The 21,743-nt window shown below is 39.2% G+C and overlaps 1 protein-coding gene across 5 annotated transcripts in view; it reads right to left on the minus strand.

The window, feature by feature from the left end:
- ACSL4 (acyl-CoA synthetase long chain family member 4) overlaps positions 1-20,704 on the minus strand; it is an 82,873-nt gene extending 62,169 nt beyond the window's left edge. For 4 of the 5 annotated variants that reach the window (XM_082608955.1, XM_082608954.1, XM_082608957.1 and 1 more), the window contains exon 1: positions 20,563-20,702. The gene's annotated coding sequence lies outside the window, so the exon portion shown is untranslated. Of the gene's footprint in view, positions 1-20,562 lie in introns of all 5 variants that reach the window. The other variant, XM_082608953.1, reaches the window with a different exon arrangement.
- Between the last annotated feature and the right edge of the window lie 1,039 nt (positions 20,705-21,743).

A 21,743-nucleotide genomic window follows, 5' to 3' on the forward strand; every position in this document is an offset into this window, starting at 1 on the left:
GTTTCCTTATGTATTTTCTGTTTGGACGATCTGTCCATTGTTGTAACGGAGGTGTTAAAGTCCCCCACTATTACTGTGTTACTGTCGATTTCCTCTTTTATAGCTGTTAGCAGTTGCCTTATGTATTGAAGTGCTCCTATGTTGGGTGCATACATATTTATAATTGTTATATCTTCTTCTTGGATTGATCCCTTGATCATTATGTAGTGTCCTTCCTTGTCTCTTGTAGCATTCTTTATTTTAAAGTCTATTTTATCTGATATGAGTATTGCTACTCCAGCTTTCTTTTGGTTTCCATTTGCATGGAATATCTTTTTCTATCCCCTCACTTTCAGTCTGTATGTGTCCCTAGGTCTGAAGTGGGTCTCTTGTAGACAGCATATAGATGGGTCTTGTTTTCGTATCCATTTAGCAAGCCTGTGTCTTTTGGTTGGAGCATTTAATCCATTCATGTTTAAGGTAATTATCAATATATATGTTCCTATTACTATTTTCTTAATTGTTTTGGGTTTGTTTCTGTAGGTCCTTTTCTTCTCTTGTGTTTCCCACTTAGAGAAGTTCCTTTAGCATTTGTTGTAGAGCTGGTTTGGTGGTGTTGAATTCTCCTAGTTTTTGCTTGTCTGTAAAGCTTTGATTTCTCCATCGAATCTGAATGAGATCTTTGCCGTGTAGAGTAATCTTGGTTGTAGGTTCTTCCCTTTCATCACTTTAAGTATATCATGCCACTCCCTTCTGGATTGTAGAGTTTCTGCTGAGAAATGAGCTGTTAACCTTCTGGGAGCTCCCATGCATGCTATTTGTCATTTTTCCCTTGCTGCTTTCAATAATTTTTCTTTGTCTTTAATTTTTGCCAATTAGATTACTATGTGTCTCGGCGTGTTTCTCCTTGGGTTTATCCTGTATGGGACTTGCTGCACTTCCTGGACTTGGGTGGCTATTTCCTTTCCCGTGTTAGGGAAGTTTTCAACTATAATCTCTTCAAATATTTCCTCTGGTCCTTTCTCTCTCTCTTCTCCTTCTGGTGCCCCTATAATGCAAATGCTGTTGCATTTAATGTTGTCCCAGAGGTCTCTTAGGCTGTCTTCATTGCTTTTCATTCTTTTTTCTTATTCTGTTCCGCAGCAGTGAATTCCTCCATTCTGTCATCCAGGTCACTTATCCGTTCTTATGTCTCAGTTATTCTGCTATTGATTCCTTCTAGTGTAGTTTTCATTTCAGTTATTTTATTGTTCATCTCTGCTTGTTTGTTCTTTAATTCTTCTAGGTCTTTGTTAAACATTTCTTGCATCTTCTAGATCTTTGCCTCCGTTCTTTTTCCGAGGTCCTGAATCATCTTCACTATCATTATTCTGAATTCTTTTTCTGGAAGGTTGCCTATCTCCACTTCATTTAGATGTTTTTCTGGGGTTTTATCTTGTTCCTTCATCTAGTACATAACCCTCTGCCTTTTCATCTTGTCTATCTTTCTGTGAATGTGGTTTTTGTTCCACAGGATGCAGGACTGTAGTTCTTCTTGCTTCTGCTGTCCGCCCTCTAGGACCAGCAATCTTATGATTCTGATTTTAGAAAATGTTTTGGACAAATCGATTGCATAATATCAAACGTTGGACTTACCAAATCTCTTCCTTCCAAGTTTACTCAAGCTGTATGGTGATACATGGGTGATTCCAAATTCACAAGGCCTTTACTAAAATACTAAAGAACTGAATAATAGTTGAAAGAAGTATTTGTTAATTTAAGAGGACTTGACCAGAAATTACTGCTGTGTAACAAACCAAATGTTCCAAAAACTTGGACAATTTTTGCCAGAAGTTATATTTTGTTTTTGAAGGCAGGACTCAATAAATATACATACCGAAAGCACTAACGTAATGAACAATAAGCACTCATGAAGCAATAATTTTTTATTAATTTTTATTGGAGTATAGTTGCTTTACAATTTTGTGTTAGTTTCTGCTGTACAGCAAAGTACAGTTATTGAAGCAATAATTTTAGAAGAAAAGTATTAGCATTTTCCTCTACATTAAAGATGAGATTGACAAACTACTTGAAAAGGGAAAATATATTTTTAGAAACACAGACAGAGCTAAAATATGGCCTGTTTCAACAATTCTCAAAGTATCTGGGGCTGCCAGTTTGTTGTCATACTACTGTTTATAATATTACATCCCCCACTTTCATTTCTGCCAGGAATAATTTTTATTTGCTGAAACAGACAGCAATGCACTGGGGATCCATCAAAAGTAGTGCCAATTAAGAATAAAGAAATTATTCATTGTTCCCAAATGTATACAGAAAGGCACTTTTTATCCTGTTGACAGAAGTGTAAATTGATACAAGCTTTATAGAAAGCAATTTGGCAATAGGCATCTGGACGCTTGAAGTCATACATAACTCATGACTGAATAATTTCACTCTCTACTTCTACGAATATCCTAAGGAAATAGTCCGAGATGCACACACACACACAAAAATGTAGACAATAGTCACCATTGTGATATAAATAACAGAAAAACTAGAAACAACATCAAATGCCCAAGAGGAGATTGGTGAAATAATGATGTATCCTTATGATTGAATACTACACAGTCATCAAGTGCAGTGTTGTCAAAGATATTTAAGGATATGAGAAAACAGTCAAGATATATGAAGTGAAATTGGTTTAAGATGCAAATTAACCAAATATATGCAGGCTACAATCTGAAATGTTAATCTCTGGGTTGTAGAATTATAGGTGACTTTTAGTTTTGTCCTTCTATTTTTCCCTACATTTTCTAAAACTTCTGCAGTGAACATATTACTTTTATCATTCAATACATAAGTAGAAAACATAGCACCACTCTCAACTAATTCTAGCTTGTGTCTGTGTATATATGTGTGTGTTGATAAGTGACAATGAGTATGGCCCTTAAGGCATTTGGCCCTATTCACGTGGTGAAGAAATGCTACAAAAGGAGCCAAAAGTTGACTTCAACCTCACTACGAAAGATTTGACACTTCTGTTTTTAAACTAGACTCAAAGTAAAATAAACTTCTTTCGCTCATGTAATATGATCTATGAAGCGAGATAAAATGAGTGGGTTTTTTTCTTGCTATAACTACAATGTTTCCTAAAGCTAAGCATCCCCATGGTACCCTCTGTCAAAATGTGACTAACAAAAATTGACTACTACTGGCAAGTGAATAGACAATATCAAAAAGCCAGATAATCATGAGGGGTTCCATACAGATAGAAATTCTGTATCAATAATTTCCTTAAAGCCCAGAGTTCCACTCACTTATCCTATTAAAACAAACAGGAACTCAAATGCCAGATGATACCAGCATAAGATTTAATAGGTATGAGAAGAGTCATACTGGCACTCCTCTGCCCCATAAGGAAACCATTTTTCAGCTAACCAGACCCAGGCCCCTAACGGGAATTGAGGCCTCCCAGATGAAGGAGTCATGGGCAAAAGGCACCAACTGGGTATCCCTTCTTTGCTTACCACACAGGTGATGAGAGGGACGGTGAAGGGAGGGGATTTCAGAAGTCAGCTCTCCATCAGTACCCACTTGTTTACAACCTGAACTCTGGGACCAACTACTCAGAACTTTAGAGGATATCATCTTACCTAAGAATGTCTTGCTTCAGACGTTCCAATCAACTGTGGTATCAGCTTACTAATGTGTACTAGCTGACTTCAAAAAGCAGTAGGAGGCAGAAAAGGCTGAATCATTTCTTTCCCTCAAAGTTTTCATTTCAAAATGTTTCAGGCAACAGTAAAGTATCATTAAGTAATCTCACTTCCTGTAAGGCCCACACAGCTCTGTGTCCTGCAATAACCTCAACAGGGCCTAGCAGCACCAAGTTCACAATGCTCAAAATTCTAAAAGGAACCCAGCTGCTACACATACAATTCCACTGCAATATACGATAATACATTTACTGGAAAATTAATGGTTTTACTCCAAAGTAAAGGGAAAGCTACCTGTGGCTGCTGGTTACCTCAATCGGGTTGAGCCAGTGCTTCTGAAGCTAAGCTCACAAATTTGAGCTCTATGTGAATTGGTTTAAACAAGGGTAATCACATTTCCCAGCTTGCCTAGGTCTGTCCCCTGGTTTACACATGTTGTCCCAGAGTAATTCTTATCAGAGTGTCCCCCCGCCTTTTTGCAAAAACATCCCTAAAGATGACCCTAGTAATAACCCTAACTCTGGTCGCATGGAGAACAAGGCAAGAATGTGTGGCTACATCAGCAAAAGCCTACCTTCACTACAGGAAAGACACTTCCAAGTACTAAGTCCTGACTGAATCCACAGTCATATACAAATGGGAAAATAAATGAAACAACCAGCTTTGTGCCATTTCACACACACACACACACACACAAACACACACACACAACTTTTTATTCCAAGTGTTTCAACGATATCTAATTACAACAATCTTAAATAGTTTATATACAACTGAGTATTTATAACCCAACTTCTAAAATCTAGAATTAAACTTTAATTAATAATTTCAAACTGAAGTCAATTCCTCATCTTACAAAGCACACACTTTTATATTAAGTACGTAAAGGACAAATCAGATCTGTTGTAAGAAAATATCTCCATGAATAGGTTTTTAATTCATATGACTTTTAAAGACTATAGTCCTATTTAAGAAGTTGTGTTTACCCTTTCACTAACTTAACCTAAGTCAGAGAAAAGGATATTGCCAACTTTAGCAAGCAAACAAAAATTCTAGCCTTGCGGGGAATATATACCTTACACTCATTTTTAAAAAATACGACCAATTACAACTTCCCATCTATGATTTTCTGGAAAATATGGGTTAGCAACCATAGAGTTGCATATCAAATGAGGTATTTGATTCCCAATGAATGATAAAAGACTAAAGCAAACCCGAGACTTTCCGGGCTAACCCAGATGCTGTAAGCTTAAGGACTTTTTCACATTATTTATAAGCTCCAGTTCTTGGAAGAGGTTGTACCCAGTAGAGCCTAACGTTCAGTTTACTAAGAAAGATTTAACTTGGCCCTTAAAAAGACCACAGATGACAGGATAAGGCGCTATGCTTCATCAAAGGGTAAAGGGGGGAGGGAGCCGGGGGGGGGGAGGACAATGAAGCTCCAGTATCTATAACGCAGCGTCCTGCTGAGGTAGTTGTGAGCCAACGTGCTGGAGCCAGACGGCCTGGGTCCAGTTCCTGGCGCTACCACTTACTAGAGTGGGGTGACCTCGGGCAAGTTCTGTGCCCTCTGTGCCTCATCTGCTACAACTCTAAAATGGAGGGAATACTACTCCTACCTCCCAGGACTGGTGTGAAACTTATAAATGAGTTGATCTCACAGCTCGAGCCATCACAAACTTCTTTTAGGTTCTCAAAAGCACGAAGCTTAATCTCTCACCTCTGCGTCTAGCACATCCTTTTCTCTCTGCCAAGAACATTCTCTTCTCCCTTTTCCTGGCTTCCTTTAGGTCTCAGTTTGAATGACACTTCTAAAAAGGCTTCCTTGACCTCCCCGCTTTACGTCAGGTGCCTCTGCTGTTTCCTCTCCCAGCACAGCACCTAAACGCATTCAAGTTTCTGTTCCCCGGCTGGGCTGTAAGCGCTTTAAAGACAGAAGTCATCTCTGTCCCCATCGCTGCTATAATCCCCAGAACCTAGCACAGTACAGGTACACAGTAGGTGCTTACTAAATAGTTCTTGACTTAAATAACAAGTCATACTAAAGAGGAAGGAAACCAAAGAATGATTTCCCAGTTAAATCTTTCACTCTATGTATGTATGCCTCCTCACATCTGAGATACATAGGCGTGCTTCCACTCATACACTGACAAGCTTGAAATTAAACACAAGACGGGCCACATTCTGGCAGAGTACAAATTTTACTCCCATTCTGGGTAGGAATCATGACTTCATAAGCAGAGCGAATAACAGTCTGCTCAGTATGTTTACACGTATGATTTCATGTCTCATATTCCAAAGCCTTTACTTAAATAAGGATATCACAGCAAAATTATACGGCTAGTGTAGCGCTCTGATTCTTATCAGCTGGGCTAAATGAAACCCGTTGCTGCAATTGGCACAGATGGAGAAAAGAAAAGGAAGGTGAGACTATAAACATGGGAGAAGAGGAAAGAAAGAAAAAAGTGAAAGTAGAGGTAAGAGCAACATCAGCTGCTCGTCTACAAGGTACCACTGGGTGGCGCCAGTGCCCCTGGCTATCCAATACAGATACAGAACCAGGACGCAGAGCCATCAGTCAGCCTGTATTTTCCAGAGCTTAGGCTGGATGCTCAGAAGTCTATTTTCAACATGCTGATGGACAGATGCAATTCACCGGAGTTCAAGTTCTCTGCATATGTCATCAACATAGGCATAAGTCATAAGGATGTTGTGTTTATCAGAGACACCTGGAAGGTGATTTGTCAACATTTTTGCCTGGTGAAATGTTTCAGAGTCAGCTCACCATTCTAAATGCAGGGATTCTCAGTAGAGTGAGAGGCCAGGGGTTCTCAGTTGAGTGAGATCGGAGGAAAGGGATCAGAATGAACTAGAAAGCTTTTTTAAACTATTAGGTTGAACCATATAAAATTGCCAATAGTCGAAAAGCTGTTACATACAAAAATATAGCAATTTCAAATGGTTCAACCTAATACACACATATTTAGAATCAATGGGTTAATGAACCATTGTTACTGATAAGAGTGTCCTATTTCTCAGGTTTGTTGGGGGGAAAACGTTGAGAACACATGCATAGTTTGGCCTTAAATCATGAAGAATTAACTGAACAAAGAAATGGAAACAAAATAACTAAGGACAGGGAATTCCCCGGCAGTCCAGTGGGTAGGACTTGGCGCTTTCACTGCCGGGGGCCTGGGTCCAATCCCTGGTCAGGGAACTAAGATCCCTCAAGCCACTGGCACGGCCAAATAAACAAACAAATAAATAAGGATAGGGAATAGATTAAACTATATTAAAAATAGCAGACATGGGAAGATGTTCACAAAAAAATTTAAATGCTATATTAAGTGTAAAAAAGCAAATTACAAAACGGTATATAAAATACATTTTGTTTTTTAGGCGAATTCAAAAAGGTTTGGGGGATATGGAAGGATATATACTAAAAAATCTCAATAGTTGTCTCTGTGTAGGGGGACTACCTGTACTTTGTTTTGTTTTTTTATCCATACATGTTTTCTAAAATAAACATGTATAACAATTTTGGATCCTGGAACAGGAAAAAAATTGAAGACTTTGATAGTAAAACTAGGGAAATCCAAATAAATTCTATAGTTTAAGAGTACTGCACCAGTGTCTGTTATGTAAAATGTTAACATTATGGGGAGCTGGGGAAAGATATCCAGGACCTCTGAACTATCTTTACAAATTCATTGTAAATCTAAAATTATTCCAAAATGAAACATTTATTTTTAAAAATAAGCCACGTATTAAGATCACATTTTTTAAATCCAGAAGAAAAAATCCATTTGGTTAAGAGATTCCTACATTTAAACAAGAATATGATGGAATAAAACTTCTTTGGTAGAAAGAAGTCTTGGAAGAAGCTATGCCTTCCAGCATGACAACCGAAAGTTGTAAAGACTTAATGACATATGCAGTGACTTTCATAATATGAAAGTGATGTTATCCTATTGGGCATAGGCTCACTGAAGCAGGAAACAGACGGTTGAGTCTCTACTTTCTTCGGTTTTGTAATCATCACTGCTGAAGACTAACCACCATAAGGACATTTGAGGGAAATAATTAAAAATAAGTATAGGCAGTAACCACCCTTTTCATCTGTAATATTTTTATTTTTTTTTTTTCTTTTTGCGGTATGCGGGCCTCTCACTGTTGTGGCCTCTCCCGTTGCGGAGCACAGGCTCCGGATGCGCAGGCCCAGCAGCCATGGCTCACGGGCCCAGCCGCTCCGCGGCATATGGGATCCTCCCAGACCGGGGCACGAACCCGTATCCCCTGCATCGGCAGGCGGACTCTCAACCACTGCGCCACCAGGGAGGCCCTGTAATATTTTTAAAAATTTAGTTTCCCAAATCCTGGGCAGCTACAGGTATAGGCACATGCATTCGTTCAAGAAAAATTCAATGAGCATTTACCAAGCCCACCCCTTCTGGAGCTTACTGTTCAATAGACAATATTTTAAGAGGACATGACAAACATAGAGAGCAGACATATACATAGAATAGGAAAGGAGGGATACCCATAAGCCAACCCTCAACCCTATAATAATAGCCCAACCAGACTTTTTAAAAAACTTAATAATAATAGCTGCCCTCTGGGATTATCCAGTTATACCTGTTAATGCTTAGGTACCAGCTGGCTTGCTCAAAATGGATTTTTTTAATTTCCTTTAAATATTGGGGCAAGGAAAATTATGCAAAGCCTGAAAGTGAGGTTCTGAAAAGGAATAAAGGAAAGGACAATGCAGAGCTAAAAACACAAACAGAAAACTAAAAGGTCTGGATCAATTTCATCTGCAGACTACTATCCACCTGTTACAAACAGATTATAACCTTCTGGTTATAATACTCCTCCAGCAAGTGTAAAATTTGGAATAGGTTAGTTCCACTTCAGAACACACCCAACGGAGGTTTCCTTACTTGTAGGTTTCCTTACTTGTAGGTTTCATTACTTGAGTATTGACAATGCCTCAATATAAGGCACTTTTGCAGAAGATGAGATCCGAAACAAGAATTTCAAAAACAGATTTAAAGAGAAGCACCAGTGTACTAAAAACTCCCAAGCAGAGCAGAAGTCTTTTTCCCATCTCAATGAAACACTGTTTAAGGAAGGGGAGTTATCTGTCCCCATAAAAAGGTCAGCCAAGAAACTTGCTATAACTTCAACAGTGTTGATATTTCCGACCAGCAGATATCATCCATTTATCCCTAAAGCATTTAACTTCTGCTGTACCTACAATGTGTAATTTGCCTTTAAGACATCCCTGTGCAGTTATTTCTGTGAATAGTTAAGTGAAAATACATCTTTAAATTAGGTTATAATTCAATCCTCCTGGAAGCATCTGCAAACAATGTGAGCAGCAGTAAAAGGTAAAGGCAGTTCGCTTTCTCATGTACTATACGGGGCAACCTGCTGCTTACTCTTCTTCAAAAGCAAAACTAAGGTCAACACAGAGGAGGTTCTGAAAATAAACGTTCTCTATTAAGCATACATCTTGAGGCCTGATGGTTGTGTGACAGCAACAGGCCAGATTTTTAAAGAATAAGAAAAGGGATTATCAGAATGCTTCCAGAACCTTGATCTTATGGTTTCCAGGGCTGCTATGCCTGAAAGTAGAAGAGAAAGGCATTGAGGTTCGGCGCCTGATGCCAAGTCCAGGCAACATCCTGATCTTTCATCAGCAATGGGGTACTGCCGGTAAAAGCAAGAAAAAAAAAATTTTTTAAGAAGGTCTAGCAATCGCAGGACATGGCCCCAGATCTGGCCAAGTACCAAACTCAAATTCTAAAAGTTTAGCTCATTCTACAGAACAATCTTATGCAACCCAAATATGTAACTGTATGACTTTGAAACATCATTGATTTTCTTTCACACAGGAGGCAGAGGCCAGCAGCAGAGGCAACAAATCTAAGAATTGATTTTCCATCCTAAACAGACTCCTAATCACTCCTCTCAAAGCAGAAGAAACATTTTCTCATGATCTCATGACAAAATGTAATGACATCTAGAAGAGACCAGACAAATAAAATTACCTTAGTGTCACATTAGCTAGGAATGATGCAAAATTAAAGAAATCAACTCTAGGCTGAAAAGCAATTCTTTCAGCCAAAATTAGCTGCTTCAAAATGAGTTGCTTGCATCTCATCAAAGTCATTAAAGTAACATATATGTGTTTCATAACAACAATCCTGTCTTTGGAAAAACAAAGAGTTTTGACTCACTTTTGCAGATTTCCACCGGAGACTGTGATATCAGATTAAACACTGCAAGGCTTCTCATCACACTCTTAGCTTAGGGACCCAATAGGCTGCAGCTTGTTTTTAAAATATGTCTCTTAAAGAACAAACTGGAGTTGAGATTCCTAGTTTTCAAAACTCAAGGTACGCTCTGGCTAGAGACCATATGTTCATGGTCAACTCTCACTCCTTTGGTCATGCCCTAGTATAGCACTGACCTCCTCTTTCCTGTGGGCAGTGCCCTAAGCAACATGACCCTTCAATCAAAGGCAGGGAGGGAAGTGGTCAACAGTCTTCCTCAGTTGAGGACAATTAGAAGCTAGATTGTAAGGAAGCACTTTCTCCCTAAGAAGTTAAAAAAAAAAACCTACAATCTTTAGGGTTAGGGGCTTTTTGAGAAAAAGATCAGCTGTCTGAAAGTTAAGTTAGGAATGACTCTCCCATTGCACCACATGTACTATATCACTGCAATCATAGGCCAATCACTCCACACAAACATTTCATATAACCAAATAACAACGGCTCAAATGCAGGGTACCACTGAGACAAGACAGAGATTGGGAAGCTATCTGAGCACTGGAATATTCTTCCTCCAAGAGCCAGGTAGAATATTCTTCTACCTTTGCAGAGACCTTATGCTTACAGTGACTCCAGAATGACTCTACTGAGCTAGGATTCAAGTCAGCCGGCAGGGCAAGTACAAGTATCTTTTTAACCCCAATGAACACTTTGTACTTCTGGGGTTGAGGATCACCCCTCATTCAATTCTACTCAGTCCTAAAAGAAAGGCATAAAAGTGAGGTTGGGGAACTCCATTTCAAAACATGGATTAAAAAAGGATGTGGGAGATTCACCAGGGAAGTTTCCATTTTGCAGTTGTCTTTTCTCAAATTACCTGTAAAGAAGTAAATTCTTTGGGGGATACTTCCTAAATAAAGTTACTCCCTTACTAACAGTTTAGTATTCAACAATCTCTTGGTGATCAGGAGAATATTAAAATTAATGTAAATATGTGCATAAATTAAAAACCTGCTTCCACATAAACACCCTGGCCTTTATACTTGACACTGAAAACAAAATCTAAGCAAAGGAATCCAAAAATTTCTGGTGGAAAATCTGTGTTATATAATGTCCTTACGAGTTCAGTCATTCTGCTTAAAAATGTATAATGTGTAACTATATTTGAATGAATATGCTAATACTGACATTTCTTTCTATTGGGAAAAATAAACACTACACAGCTTCCCATCTGCAGGTTGCTATAATTCACCAAACAGTGAGCCTGAACCATGACTTTTCTAGTTTCCAGAGTATGGAAACCACCTGCTTCACAGAAATTCTAACCTACTCACTCCTGTAAGGAAGTGCCTGGGCACAAACGGAATCCCAAATATTTCACCAGAGGCTTTAAACCATACTAAACTAACCTTGCACCAAATCCTGAAGGTCTCTGTGGTTCCAAGTACAAGAATACCATTATCCTAGCCTGCTTTTCCCTTTTCTGCTCTATTTGTCTGAAACACATTCATCTGACAGTTGTTTGTGGCTAGTTCTGCCCAGTTCTACCCCTCAGTCAAGTGATGATTTTTCAATTACTCTTTTAAGCTATGTCTCAACTTAGTATCTTCAGTGGTCATGGGGAACACAGCATCTTTTACTTGGATGCATCCCATGAGATACTAGTGCTAGTTCTGTCTTCTCTTCTGTTTCCAAAACCATAACTGAACTTTAAGCTCATTCAACCAAGTTCCTGTTTCCTGTCTGCGGGAAATGTTCAGCTTTCAGTTCATTTGAGAAGCAGAAATGACTAACATATTCTGAGAATAACGAATGACCACCATTTCAGCAGGAGCAGCTCTGCCCATTTCTGCAGGATTTCTCTGATGACTCGTCACTCGGGTACCCCCAGGGGAGTGGTCCTTCAAAACCCTATCATTACTTTTTTTTGTAGTATTAAAATGCTTTAGGCACATATTGAAGGCAATAAACAGGATACCTAAGAGAAAACAGGTATTTCACCATGCCTTCCACTGCCTTAACTTCTTAACAACCACTAGAAGCCACCATAAATATTTTCAATACCTCTGTTAATAGCCTCATCTCACATGTCCCTCTCATTAATCAAGCGAGAAATGGGAAACCTCTATTCTGACTCCCACATAAAATCTGCTAACTTCACAGTGCTTATGAAAAAAAATCCTCTTGCTGTGAAATCAATTCCAGAAAGGCCAAAATGCACAAGATGCACAGGCTTGGAGAGCGGCGAAGCTATTTCAATCGCCATAACAAAAATATGAGCAGCTACGCTAGGCCATCACATTAACACCATTGTCTACAAGGTAGAATCTTCTTTTGTTAAATACTCTATTGAATTCATCATAAACTAAGGTCTTTTCACCTCTAAGTCCCACAGCATAAACCCAGAAAAGGATATAATGGGCCTACGGCGGATGTGCTTAATAAATGCTTCTAGAGGACATGCGAGCAGAATACGTACATACTTGCCCAAATCAAACACAGTTCTCCTAATGTACAATCTTATATACTATAGACTGAGTTACCGTAGACAAAGATTCATGTTGCCACAGAGACCTAGATTTTCTTTACTTTTATAAGTTGTGAAAACACAACTAAGCCCACACATTTACCAAAAATTAGAGCAGTTGGTTTTTCTTTGAACCAAAATAACTGTTCAAGCTCAGTTTTAAAATCTTCATTAAAACCAAACTCCACCCAAAAGATTCCTAATGACATTTTAATACATTGCACTTATACATCATTACTAGTAACTACAATTTAAACAACATGTGCATAAATTCCAAACAGAACTGAACTGGTTTAACATTGAGGAGTTTTTAATTCCTTGGTTATTTACTTTTGGTGGCCATGACTTTAAGATTATAGTTTGTCCTAGAAACCAGTTATTTTAAGTAGAACACTACACTTACATGGCACAGTGTTGTTCTTCTTCCCACTAAGATGTCTTTTTCACTTATTCAGAGTTACCAAACGTGAAAGATGCTCACAGTATAGAGTCAAGTTAAAGGAAGCAAATTACAAATCGGTATGCACAGTAAGAACCCATTTTTGTAGAAAGAAGATACATGTGTGCACACGTGTATGTATGTGTGCACACGTGTGCATGCAAGCATCCAAACATGTGTGTACACAAACGTGTACCCAAAAGTTGACAAAAGATCTCCCTGGGTATGGGATTATGGTGCTCTTATTCTTCTTTATACTCATATTTTCAGTGCAGAAAATTTAGACAATACAAATAGTACTTTAACAAAGGGAGAAAATTATTTTTAAAAACTACCTGAGTGCTCTCTAAATACAAGGCATTCACTCCATTTCAGAATCGCATTGTAATTATCCTCCAGTGTGTAATGTTGCATATGATGAATCTGTATAATTACTATCAAAATAGTAATCATAAATTAAAATTCATTGTAGAATTGTATAGGGTAAAATGTATAAGTATCTCTATACTGCCTTCCTCTAACACCACTCCCTTCTGCCCTAGAGATAACCATTTGTGGTGCGTATCAATCACATTTTTTGTATCATCCATACGCATGGTAAGGTTTTGTTCTTTTAGATAAGTGGAATCATGGTATACGGACTGTTCTATAACTCCCTCCTCTGCCTCCCCCACTTTTAACAACATATTTTGGAACTCCTATGTCAGTTTACATAGGTCTGAAGGGTTTCTTTCCTTTAATAGCCCCATGTTACTCCACAGAACAGCATGCCATTATTTAAATCATTCCCCTTCTGATGGACATTTAGGTTGCTGACAAGTTTTCACTGTTATGACCAGTTTCACGGCATTGAAATCTTGTATGCATCTTTATACAAATGTGCAGCTATTTCCTTAGAATAGCTTCCTACAGAATTGCTGGGTCAAAATATATGCATATTTAAAAAATTAGAGGATTTTGGTACTCTCTATCAAAAAGCTACACAATTTGCACTCTCATTAACAGTGTATGAGAGTGCCCATTTCTTTCAAAGAGTGAATATTATAGTTTTTGCCAATGTATTTGGTAAAAAAAAAAAGTTTTCATTTCCCTAATTACTAGAATGAATTTGAGCATGTTTTCTTTTTAAATCATCATTTCAATCTCTTATTATGTGAAAGGTCAATTCATAACCCTGTGCCACTTTTTCCAACAGGTGCCTTTTTCTTATTGATCTGTAGGAGCTCTTTACATATCATAGATATTACACAGTAGAAACCTTTTTATCTAATGTTATTTGGAACACTTGATTAGCTAATTGAAAAGGACAACTAAGGTGAACAGTCATAAGAAAATATGCACATGACAAACATTTCATTTTATCTTCATTTTATCAGTGGTAAATGTACACTCGCTCGTCAAACTTTTGATAAAGGGCCAAGAAGCCAAGAACTTTCTTTAACTCCAGGCCCACGGATTGTAAAGAAATTTAATTTGAATTATTAGATAATGTAGAACTTCAAAGAACTTAAAAGACACTTGCAAGGAACTATGAGTAGAGAACCCTTCAGATTTTTTGTATTTATTTTATACAAATCTTTTATCGTTGTCTTACCCACACCCAATTATACAGTAATAACTTGCTTTCACCAACTCTTTCCAAAGCATACCATTTGTTTTGTTATAATAAACCTATCTCCAGCTTCAACAATTATCTATACGTGCCGAATTTTATTTCTTTCACATCTCTATGCACTCCGTACCTCAACCCCCATATAATCTGAAGCAAATACCAGACACCATATCATTTCATATGTAAATTTTCAGTAAGAACTTCAATTCCCCACTACTCAGACTGTATCACATTATAAAATATGAAAATAAATTACGTATTTACAAAAACAAGAACAACGAGCATATATAGGTTCAGTAATAAAAAATCTGTTGTACTGGTGGGTCCACAACCCTGGCTTATCTGAGACCAACCTACTAATAGCAAGTGTTCAGTGCACAGTGTATTTTACGAAAGAAATGAGTATCATTTAATATGGTGAGTCGGTTAAGTAGAAGTCAATAAAAGCTTCCACTGCATATGTAGAAGTTATTTTCCCCCAGTCTGTCATATGCCTTTTTAACTTTGTTACGGTATCTTGTGCTTTCCAGAAATTTTTTAAATACATCTTTAATGTATTTTTGTGTATGATGTGAGGCTGAGATCCATTTCTTTCCAAATATACAGCCCACGGTGCTAACTCAATTTCCATTTTCAACATTACTTGTAGGTAAGACATTTAAAAGAACTAAAGTGTGAACTTCTAACTTATGAAAGGAAGCTGTGCAAACAAAATAATAAACCAGCCAGTCTTAAGGTCAGCTTGATAGGCTCGAACTACTATGTATTTAAAGATCACAGAAGTTTGGGGAGCAGGAGCAACAGTGCTGCCATACCTGGCTCTGTCGTTACCGTTCTGGCTCATGGTGGGATCTCCAAAGGACATCGCAACTGGACAGGCCTTCTTCTCAATCTCACTATTTGCCATACTTGTAGATTGACATTCACACTGAAATATCCCACACTTGACGACAACAACAACAACATCAACCTTCCCAACTCTCTATCCACTCCTTAATGCTGCTCCTAGACCACAGTGCCTTCAGACTTAAAGAAAATGAATACACTGTTCTGAACCACAATTTCCCATGGAAATATACCTAAAAGATACTAAAAGTCAAGGTAAAGTCTGTCAAATTTCCTTTATAACATAGAGACTCAATAATTTTTAAGGTTGCTTTATCTCTGGGCAAACTTTTTGTACAAAATTTACCAGAGAGTAAATTGGCTTTTAGGGCCATAAGTTCTCTGTTTCAACTCTGACATTGTATTTTGAATGCAGCCAGACAATACATAAATGAATGGATGTGCCTGTATTCCAACAGAAATTTATTCATAAAAACAGGTGGTGGGCAGGATTTGGCCACCGGCAGTATTTTACCAGCCCTTGTCTTATACCAATGATTGATCTTTTTCAAATCCACTTCCCTGGCTATACACTTATTTGAACAAATATGGTGACACTGAAGGGACAAGTAATAATTTCAGTACCACCTTACAGAAGTGAATAATCTAAAAATCGATCACTAAGCTCTTCCTGTAAGTTCTCATAATATGAGCACATATATTTTTCAAAATATAACACTGTAAGTCACCTTAAAACTAATGCTTATTCTAAAAGATAATTAAAATGAACATTAAGTACCTACTATAAAAGAAAAACATGCAGTCTAGACAGACAAATTCAACAGTCTTCTATTCACTATTCTGAGTAGCAAAAGCCTACTAAATCTATCATCATATTCGCAACTTCACTACTTAAAATGCAGAAGCAGACTTTCAAAGTACATTTAAATGAGAACACAATTTTTTTTATTTGGAATACTTACCACAAATGTTGATTAGAAACTATAGAGTTTTGCCAAACTATTTTAAAATTAGAAAGTGAAACCAAAAATCTCCTTGGCATATGACGTGTCTACTTAATTTTAAAATATTAATTTTAATGTTTCATTTGACTGCCTGGTAAGGCAGAAATTATATTTTAAGGCACAAAAGGATGGCAGCCATTTTAATATAGTGAGAGCATGTATGAGTATGTACATACACTGTAAGCCATCAAGACCACTAGTTCAAAGAATACATCTGAGCTCCAGGATTGCTCAAAGAAAAAAATATTCACACTGTTTACAGAAGTACTGGACGTTATACAGAACAGCAAGGAATAAAATTAAATAACAAAAGTACATAAGACCCCTTGACACCAAAGGCATGATCCATAAAAGGAAAAATTGATAAACTGGACCTCATCAAAATTAAAGATTTTTGTTCCGCGAAACTTCCCTGTGAAGACGACGAAAAGGCAAGCTGCAGGATGGGAGAAGATATTTGCAAACCATGTAGCCAACAAAGCACTAGTATTAAGAATATATAAAGAACTCTCAGAACTCCACAGTAAAAAAAAAAAAAAAAATCCAACTAGAAAATGGACAAAAGACATGACCACACATTTCACTGATGAAAATACAGAGATGGCAGATAAGCACATGAAAAGATGTTCAATGTCATTAGCCACCAGGGACATGCAAATTAAAACTATGAGAAGATATCACTATATACATATCTATCAGAATGGCTAAAATAAAAAATAGTGACAACACCAAGCGTCAGCAAGGATGAGCACCATTCATGCATTGCTGGGGCACGGGCAGGGGTATGTAAAATGGCACAGTCACTCTGGAAAGCAGTTCGGCAGTTCCTTATAAAACTAAACATGCAACTACCATACGAGCAGCAATTGCACTCTTGGGCAACTATCCCAGAGAAACGGAAATTTATGTTCCTACAAAAACCAGTTCACAATTTTTCATAGGAGTTTTATTCATAATAGGTTACAAAATACGGGAAATAGCCAGATGTCCTTCAATGGGTGAACGATTAAACTATAATACATCCACAGCATGGAATACAACTCAGGAATGAAAAGGAACTAACTATTGATACAAGACATATTCCCTGCATGAATCTCCAGGGAATTACACTGAGTGAAAAAAAGTCGATCACAAAAGATTACATATCGCATGATTTCATTTGTATACCATTCTTGAAATGACAAAATTATAGGCAAGGAAAACAGATCAGTCATTGCCAGGGATCAGGGAGGGAGGGAGATGGCTGTGGCTATAAAAGGGCAACATTAGAGACCTTTGGGGTGATGGAATTGTCCTGTATCTTGACTGTGGTGGTAGTCACACAAATTTACACATATGGTAACACTGCATAGAACTAAATACACACATGCAAGTGAGTGGATGTAAAACTGGAGATCTCTGAATCAGGTGGATGGACTGTATCTGTCTCAATTTCCTTGTGACATTATGCTACAGTTATGCCAGATGTTACCACTGGGGAAAATTAAAGGGGATTATTTTTATGATTGTATGAGAAGCTACAACTATCTTAAAATAAACAGTTAAAAGAGAAAGGAAGAAAAAGAATATATAAGACCAGCCAATAGCAGGAGTGGAAAAAATAAAGCTTTCATTTTTGCTAAAGTCTCAATCACTGAAAGTCAAGGAAAGAAAAAAAAAAAAAAGAAATGCCAAGAAGAGAGTCTACAGGCTATAATTAATACAATCATCTCCTCCTCCCCTGGGGAGCCTTAACTTCCCCAGGATTTTGCTTCTGTCCCTGATTTGACTGTTGTTAATAAAAATAAACTGACATACAAACTGTCTCTCCATAACTCCCACCATCATCACCTCCATCCTGGACTATAAAACTAAACCTTGCAGGGTAAGGATTGTCTTCTTAACCATCATATCCTAGTGGCCTGGCACACAATACGTGACAGATGGAGGAATAAGATAAGTTGAATGAACGAACAAATGAATGAATGACTGAGATGCCTGCATATTCTTTTCAAGCGCCTAGCCAATTACAGTTATAAGGCAGTATGTATACATTCCCGTACAAATTTCTTAAAAGCCCTGAATGTTTAAAAATAATAATAAAGTGTGGTATGCACACTCTTCACTTGCAAGCCTAAGTTAGCAATACCTGACTTTTGTAAAATGCTTCCCAATTTATAGACTTCCACATATAGTAATTCATTTGATAAGGATGAATTAAGAATTATGCATATATAGATTGGAACTAGTGTAAGCAGATCTTTCAGAAAAACGTTCTAAATAACTAAGGATTTACGGCACAGCCTTAATGCAAATTGTGATATATATATATATATATATATATATATATATGTATGTATGTATGTATTTTTCAGATTGGGGGACTTATACGGATTATTCTGCCAATATCAAGACCCTTTGACAGATGCAAAAATGAAGAGAGGTAAAGTGACTTATTCAAGGTTATACAATCAGCTAGCACTGGAACTGGCACCTGAGCCTCTCTGGAGTCCCAATTCATTTCTCTTCTCACTGAACTGGGCAAGCCTCTCCTTTCTCCACCCATCCCACCCCTACCCAAAACACTCAAACAAAAAATCTTAATCTGAATCGCTTATTTTTAAAATAAGGGTTTTAGGGGGAAAATTGAATTTATTCAAGATGTTAATTGTTGCATTACACCTTCTGTGGATTTTTCGGTGTCAAATTACTTCTCCTATCAGAACAATAAGGTACTTTATTCTGTGGTGTGAGCAGACTAACAGTTTAATGTTTCATCCTCCACCTAAATGGCAGAGAGGGTGTTAATTATTACAGGAGTCTTACAAGTCTCACACTTCTTTTCAATCGAAAAGATGAGCTATATTACAATCCGAGGAAGAGGCCTCACACTATTAAAATCTTGATTGATATGCTCATTGACAGTACAGTCATTGGATCTCTGCTTACAGCCGTATGTATCAAGAGCAGTTAAAACTATTTGTTAGAGGCAATATAAAAGAAAAAGTAACGTGACTTTTTGTTAGAGGCAACATAAAAGAAAAAGTAACGTAGCAACAAGCAACTACCGGGAAATGAGGATTTCATCAGGTTAAATCTCCGTTATGCTGCAACATGTTACTAAGCATGAGTTTAGAGGTCCTAGAATCAAAACACTAGAAGGAACCTTCGTTCAACATCCTCATTTTTGTAAATGAGGAAACTGAGGCGTTGATTAAACCATTAACCAATAAAGCAGACTGCTTACTTTTTCAAAGGGATTCATTTAAATGCCATTTCGCCCTTATTCTCCATCTCGCCGTTTCTTAGAGGGATGATTTTTTTTTAAGGTGAAAAGAACGATTAGAGCAAAGTCATTTCAAGAGGGTGAAAAAAACATGCCTTTGAAGGAGGAGATGGCTGGAGTGAAGAGAAGAAATGACGTCTTATTTAAAATATGTAACCCCTTAATGGGGGTTAGGCAGTGAATCATATTCTCCTCGATTCTTCTCTGTGCTATTGACATCGACCACAGTTCTTTCTGTAGGGCAATCGAATGAGAGGAAGAGGAAGTGAATAAAGCTGATGCTAAATATACAGCACCCATGGAGGACAGGGATGTAGATAGGTAGAACAGGAAAAAATAAGAGCATGTTTCTGCTATAAACCAGCCGTTTTTCTAGCCTACCTAAAGATACGGAAGCTAAGAGGATATCGGAAGCTAGGGCATCCCTCAAATTCGAAGGGCGGATGCTTCTAGGGCCAGAGAGATCCCCTAGCTCTCAGATATAGAGAGACCCGAAGGGGACAAAATGGAGTTGAGGTCCAGGAGCTCCCTAAAGGTCGTTTGGAGGTCTGGCGAGCCCTTGATGTGCTCATTTGGAAAGAAAGGGTCATGGCAAAGCCTAGTACCCGATCGGGAAGATGCTTTTGGCTCTCGGAAGGCGGTGAGCGGCAGGAAGAGGCAGGCCAGGGTCTCGAGGACCCCAGACCTCAGCAAAGGAGATGATACCGGGACCTCGGGAATCTTCCCAGCCCCGGAGGAGGCGCAAGGGTAGAACGCCCGAGCTCCAGAAGAAAGCGATCGGATTCCGGTAATGAAACGTCCCCTCAACCTCCTCCGGGCTCAGGTGTGGGACGATAGCTTGGCCGGAGCGGGGGCCCCGGCACAGCGACAGGGCAGGGGTTGCCGGGGCAGGAGCCCCGCCGGCTGGGGTTACTCACCGGAGGCGCTGCCTGCGGCGTCTCTGCAGCCGGCAAACGCTCGACACTCGAGAGGCTGGTGGAAAGGAGCCGCGTGCCCGTTAGCGCTGGGGCGAGGAGGGGCGCGCCACGGAGGCCGGAGAAAAAACCGCAGCGGCGCGCGCGCACACGGAGGGCCGGCGGAGGAGGAGGCGGGGCGAGGCGCGGCGCGGGCCCGGAAAAGACGCGCCCGGAGGGGCGGGCGGAGCGGGGGCGCGCGGTGGTGTGGCACAGCCGGCCGAATCGCCGGCGAAGGCGCGCTCGGCCCACCCACGCTCCCGCCTCCGCTCACCCCGACGTCAGCCGAAAAGGAGGGCCCGAGTGGGCCGCTAGCGGCGGGGGGCGGGGGGTGTTCGGTGTGCTCCGGGGAAGCTGAGCCGGCTAACGGCTCCCCGCGGGCTCACCGCAGGGTCCAGCTCCAGTCCCCGGGGCCGGGTGATTGAGCGTGTTTTCGTGAGGTCCGGGCGCCTGATTTCAGCGAGGTGCAGAACGGACCCACTCCCGCACCTGCGCTCGCTTCCCAGAACTCCACCCCAGAATGAAAGTTCCCCTCGGGTCGTCTTCCAGCTGCCCTTTCAAGATATTCATCTTCGGACTTCACTGCTCTTCCTATAGAGAGAGATCTTAACGTTCTTTGCCTAAGACATCCTGCTTCTTCGAGCCCCAGCTAACGCCTCTCTTCCCTTTATCTCGCCTCTCACTTCGTTAAGACCCCATCCAGCCATCCCCACTTATGAAATATTACAGGAATGCAGGGTTTTCACTTAATGCCTTGCATTTCCACGATGGTGTAATGGCAGAAGAGCTCTTAACTGATAAGGAAATGTCACCGCAGCACTATGACATCTTACTGGCCCCGATTGTTGCTTCTGAGCCAGTCCTACAAATACTGTTCCTAAGAGATTCAAGAAATTGTTGTTAAAAATAAAATGCTGGCGAACTGTCTCGGGGTTTCAAAAGAGACAGACCATAATTGCAAGTGAGCCACGACAAACTGCCAAGAATATATCACCAAAAGAAAGAAAATGCCAGTATGCTTCCAGTTGTGTGATGCACAATGGAGGACTAGCTTCCTCTTCTTGCTAGGAAAGGACATGTCATTTCACTTGCTGTTTTGTATTTTCCCATAGAATTACTGGAGGTAACAACGTGTGTATTTGTGT

Source organism: Mesoplodon mirus, assembly GCF_964341445.2.
Source record: "Mesoplodon mirus genome assembly, chromosome: X".
Lineage (NCBI taxonomy): Eukaryota > Metazoa > Chordata > Mammalia > Artiodactyla > Ziphiidae > Mesoplodon > Mesoplodon mirus.